Raw genomic sequence first — 6,292 nt, forward strand, 5'->3', positions numbered from 1 at the left:
CTTGACCACTTCTCTATCCCCAGACCCCAAAAACAGTGCTTGGCATATAGAATGCGCTTAATAAAGATTCTTTATTAACCACCATAGAATCGTGTCAAGCCCACAAAAATGAATGAAATAAAGAGTTCCACATTTTTTAACCCTCTAATTACTATTAGGTTGGTGCAAAAGTAACTGCGGTTTCAGACCATGAATTTTAAATCATTATAACTAGACTCGCACACATCTTTGTTAATCAAAATAGGAACCATTACAATTTAACACATTTTTGGCAACAAGAAATAGGTTTGTTAAAACCTGTAGCGTACAAATCCTTGCTTTGGGATTTGATGAACTCTTGGAAAGCATTTTCTGCATCCTGCTGGTTGTCAAAGCATTTTCCCTGCAAAACGTTATCGAGATGCTTGAAGAAGTCAGTCGGCTAGAGGTCAGGCAAATATGGTAGATGAGGCACAACATCTAGCCCAATTCATTCAACTTTTGAAGCATTGGTTGTGCAACATGCGGTCGGGTGCTGTCGTGAAGAAGAATTGGGCCCTTTCAGTTGGCCAATACCAGCTGCAGGCGCTGCAGTTTTCTGTGCGTCTCATGGATTTGCTGAGAATACCTCTTAGATGTAACAATTTCGCCAGGATTCAGAAAGCTGTACTGGATCAGACCAGCAGCAGACCACCAAACAGTGACCATGATCTTTTCTCGGTGCAAATTTGGCTTTGGGAAGTGCTTTGGAGCTTCTTCGTGGTCTAACCACTGAAAAGGTCATCACCGGTTGTGTATACAATCCACTTTTCATCACACATCACAATCTGACCTAGAAAAGGTTTGTTGTGTAGAATAAGAGAAGGCGATGCTTCGAAAAGATGATTTTTAAATATTCACTCAGCTCATGAGCCACCTATTCATCAAGCTTTTCACCTTTCCAATCTGCTTCAAATGCTGAACAACCATAGAATCGTAGACACTGAGTTCTTTGGCAATTTCTCGTGTACTTGCAAGAGGGCCAGCTTCAATGATTGTTCTCGGTCGTTGTCAACTTCCAACGGCTGGCCCCTACACTCCTCATCTTCAAGGCTCTTTTCTCCTTTGCAAAACTTCTTGAACCCTCATGGCACTATATATTCATTAGCATTCCTGGGCTAAATGCATTGTTGCTATTTCGAGTTGTCTCTGCTGCTTTGTGACCCATTTTGAACTTGAATATGAAAATCGCTCAAATTTGCTTTTTGTGTAACTTCATTTCCATAGTCTAAAATAAACATAAAATAAATGGTGAGTAATAAGTCATTAGCAAAAAAAAAGCAAGAAATACACATTAAAATGATGTATAACATAACCACATTTATTTAATAATGTATTCCAATTTCAAACGGCAAATTCCAACAATGCCAAAACTGCAATTACTTTTGCACTCGCTCATACAATTTCTTTACTTGTGAAGGGAAAATTAAAATACTCAAACCTGTCTTAGACCATATGTCACAAAAGTATATAAGATTAAATGGGGCCAGGCGCGGTGGCTCATGCCTGTAATCTTAGCACTTTAGGAGGTTGAGGGGGGTAGATCACAAGGTCAGGAGATTGAGACCATCCTGACTAACACGGTGAAACCCCGTCTCTACTAAAAATACAAAAAATTAGCCGGGCCTGGTGGCAGGCGCCTGTAGTCCCAGCTACTCAGGAGGCTAAGAGAGGAGAATGGCGTGAACCCAGGAAGCGGAGCTTGCAGTGAGCAGAGATTGCACCACTGCACTCTAGCCTGGGTGACAGAGTGAGACTCCGTCATAAAAAAAAAATAAAAAAAAAAGATTAAATGTTGTCAGTTGTATCCATCAATTATCCAACAAGGGCGATTTTGCCCCACAAGGGACATTTGGCAATGCCTGCAGACATTTTTGGTAGTCACAACTGCCGGTTGCTATTGCCATCATAGGTAGAGACCAGGGATGCTGCTCCACACCCTACAGTGCATAGGACAGCATCCCACACTAGAGAATTGTGTGGTCCAAAATGTCAATAGTGCCAGGGTTGACGAATCTGCTTTACACTAATCTATATTTGGGTTTTTTGGAACCTGCTATACCTTTCCTCAAAATCACTGCAACAATGGGCATGGTGGCTTGCACCTGAATTCCCAGTGCTTTGGGAAGCTGAGGCAGGAGCATTGCTTGAGACCAGCCTGAGTAACATAGCAAGACCCCATCAGTATTTTTAAAAAATTAAAAATGAATACCACTGCAATTTGCTTCTGTTTTTGTGTTTTTGTTTTTATTTTTATTTTTTGAGATAGAGTCTCCCTCTTTCGCCCAGGCTGGACTGAAGTGGCACCATCTCAGCTCACTGCAACCTCTGCCCCTGGGTTCAAGCGATTCTCCTGCCTCAACCTCCTGAGTAGCTGGGATTACAGACGCCTGCCATCACGCCGGGATAATTTTTATATTTTTAGTAAAGATGGGTTTTTGCCGTGTTGTGAGTCACCCACCTTGGCCTCCCAAAGTGCTGGGATTACAGGCAGAGCCACCGCACCTGGTCTGCTTCTGTTTTTAAAAGTCCACTATCCCATTTCTTACTTTCTTTTTCTTGCTTTTTTTTTTTTTTTTTTTTTTTGAGACAGAGCCACACTGTCATCCAGGCTGGAGTGCAATGGCACAATCTCAGCTCACTGCAAACTCCACTTCCTGGGTTCAAGCGATTCTCCTGCCTCAGCCTCCCTAGTAGCTGGGATTACAGGCACTTGTCACCACACCCAGCGAATTTGTGTATTTTTAGTAGAGACAGGGTATTGCCATGTTGACCAGGTGGTCTCAAACTCCTGACCTCAAGTGATCTGCCTGACTCAGCCTCCCAAAGTGCTGGGATTACAGGCGTGAGCCGCCATGCCCAGCCCCCAATTTCTTTTTAAACAACAATTCAGCATAACTCGATCATTTTGCGTTTACCTTGCTTGGCTTATCATTGCCCTCAATCTATGGGGTCAGCTTATATGAGCAGTAAGCAGGTCTGTGTATCCTAGAGCTCCAGGGGCGTGCTGGATGCCATGTTTCTCATTTGATGCCCTCCTTAGGTCTTGAGCATTGCTTCTGCCCGCTCTGCTTGGAGACACCCCATTTCTTGCACTGATTGTCCTGCCGTTGCCATTGCACTGAGAATAAAATCCACACTTCTTACCTTGACCTGCAAGCCCTTCTGAGATTTCCTCCCCTTGCCTGCCTTCTGACTTCCTTGCAGGCAGTTTTCCCTTCCACTCCCTGCTCCCCAACTGTTCTGGCCTCTCTGTTTTTATTTTTGTTTGTTTGTTTGTTTTATTGTTTTATTTTTATTTATTTATTTATTTTTTACCAACCAAGCTCATTGCTGCCTCAGATTCTTCTTCCTTATTCCTTCCTCCTCCTCCTCCTCCTTCTTTTAGTAATAGAGACAGGGTCTCACTATGTTGCCCAAGTTGGTCTCAAACTCCTGGGCTCAAGTGATCCTCCTGCCTCGGCCTCCCAAAGTGCTGGGATTATAGGTGTGAGCCACCGTGCCCGGCCTGCTTCACGTGCTTTACATTTACTGTGCGCTCTGCTTTGGATGTTTTCCATTATTTTATGGTTGGCTCCTCCTCCTCCTCATCATTTGGGCCTCAGCTCAAACGTGGCCTCCTCAGAGAGGGTGTCCCTGACTCCCAGTCCAAAGAAGCCAGACATTCATAGCCCCATCACTCTATTACAGTGACTTGTTTTATTTTCATCATTGCAGTTATCACTATCTGTAATTTTTTATTTTCCTTCCTTTTCTTCTCCCTCTCTCTCCCTCCATGCTTTTCTTCCTGTTTTTCCCTAACTGGTCCATGTAGGCAGAGATCTGCCCTCTTCACTCTGTCTCTCCAGAAGCTAGAACTGTGCCTGATGGCCGGGCGCGGTGGCTCAAGCCTGTAATCCCAGCACTTTGGGAGGCCGAGATGGGCGGATCACGAGGTCAGGAGATCGAGACCATCCTGGCTAACACGGTGAAACCCCGTCTCTACTAAAAATACAAAAACTAGCCGGGCGAGGTGGTGGGCGCCTGTAGTCTCAGCTACTCGGGAGGCTGAGGCAGGAGAATGGCGTGAACCTGGAAGGCGGAGCTTGCAGTGAGCTGAGATCTGGCCACTGCACTCCAGTCCCGGCGACAGAGCGAGACTCCGCCTCAAAAAAAAAAAAAAAAAAAAAAAAGAACTGTGCCTGATGAATATTGGTGGAATGAATGAATCATTCCTCTATATGTGCTAAGCCTAGAGAAGTGAGACTACTTTAAGGCTGGGCCAGTCTTCATTCGTCTTCGAGTCCTTCATTGGTGATTTTCTCTTGTTAAAAGATTGTTAAGTCTGGTTTTGAACTGGACAGTCCATTATTTGAGCACTCTATCTGAAAAATTAGCTGGCACATAAATATTATTTTTAAAAGTGCACATTAAATTTCTTAACCTTAAAACCCTCTGAAGGAGGTATACTTATTAGCCCCATTTTACATATGATAAAAGGAAGGCAATTGGCCGGACACACAGTGGCTCATGCCTGTAATTCTAGCACTTTGGGTAGCCAAAGAGGAGGGGTTGCTTGAGCCAAGGAGTTTAAGAGCAGCCTGGGCAACACAGTGAGATCTTGTCTCTACCAAAAATAAAAATTAAAAATTAAAAAATTAGCCAAGCACAATGGTGCCAGCCTGTGGTCCCAACTATTTGGGAGGATCACTTGAGCCCAGGAGGTCAAGGCTGCAGTGATCTGAGATCACACCACTGCACTCCAGCCTGGGTGACAGTGAGACCTTGTCTCAAAAAACAAACAACAACAAAAAGAAAACAAGATGGAGGCAATTAATAAATAGTATCTGTTACTATTATTATTGTAAAAAGCACAGCCTTTATCACTGTATCTGAGTAATAGTTATGCATGCATATTTTCAGGGTGTTACAAAGAATATACCATAAAATGGAGATAACACAACAAATACCACATGGCATTAGTATTAGCGTTTGGTGAAATGATGTTCATGAGGGCAACTTTCAAACCTATAAAGAGATATACAGGCCAGGTGCAGTGGCTCGTGCCTGTAATCCCAGCACTTTGGGAGGCCGAGGTGGGTGGAACACTTGTGGCCAGGAGTCCGAGACCAGCCTGGCCAACACAGCGAAACCTCGTCTCTACTAAAAATACAAAAATTAGCCTGTAATCCTAGCTACTGGGGTGGCTGAGGCATGAGAATCACTCAAACCCAGGAGGCAGAGTTTGCAGTGAGCCATGGTCATGCCACTGCACACCAGCCTGAACAACAGAGCTAGGCCCAGTCTCAGAAGAAAAAAAAAAGAGACAGCAAGATTTTTTCATCTTTATAAATTTTTCATCTCTACGAAAAATTTTAAAACTTAGCCAGGTGTGGTGGCATCACCTGTAGTCCCAACTAGTCTGGAGGCTGAGATGGAAGGATCACTTGAGCCCCGGAGTTTGAGGTTACAGTGACCTATGATTGCACCACTGCACTCCAGCCTGGGCAGCAGAGTGAGACCGTTTCTCTAAAAAAAAAAAAAAAAAAAAAGTACAAATAAATAAATACATATTTCTTAAATGGGCTTTCTGTCTTTTAAATGTCAACATGAATATACAACCAATGCCTAATTGTCAAAGATTTAAGATTCACATTTAGAATTCCTTTTTTGTTTTAGAGATGGGGTCTTGCTATGTTCCCCAGGCTAAACTCAAACTCTGGGGCTCAAGCAGTCCTCCTGCCTCAGCCTCCTGAATAGCTGGGACTACAGGCAATGCCACTGCACCCAGCTGTCATTTAGACTTCTTATGCTAACTCAAATACTTTTTGTTCTTTACAAATTTTCTCTTTTATTTCACATTAAACACTTAGTTGGAAAACCAGTGTTATTTTTCAAAGTATTGCTAATGGAACCATCATTTAGAAGAAAAAGACAAGTAGCTTTTTAGTGATGTGCACCATTTTATAAAAATTTTATTCAGGTGAAACTCCATCAAATGTCGATATGTCTCACCACATTGGCTTGTGAAAGAAAACACTTTGAAATAGTGACGACTGGGGCAGCTGCCTTACTTAGAATTCTTTGAACAACTGGTTTGGAGAACATTTCAGAGGAGAGGTCATTTAAGGTTCTCTTGTTCATGCCTTGGGCGGTGCAGTGAAATTTTTTTTTTTTTTTGAGGTGCAGTCTCGCTCTGTCGCCCAGGCTGGAGTGCAGTGGCACGATCTCGGCTCACTGCAAGCTCCGCCTCCCAGGTTCACACCATTCTCCTGCCTCAGTCTCTCGAGTAGCT

Source organism: Trachypithecus francoisi, unplaced genomic scaffold, assembly GCF_009764315.1.
Source record: "Trachypithecus francoisi isolate TF-2019V2 unplaced genomic scaffold, Tfra_2.0 Lachesis_group11, whole genome shotgun sequence".
Lineage (NCBI taxonomy): Eukaryota > Metazoa > Chordata > Mammalia > Primates > Cercopithecidae > Trachypithecus > Trachypithecus francoisi.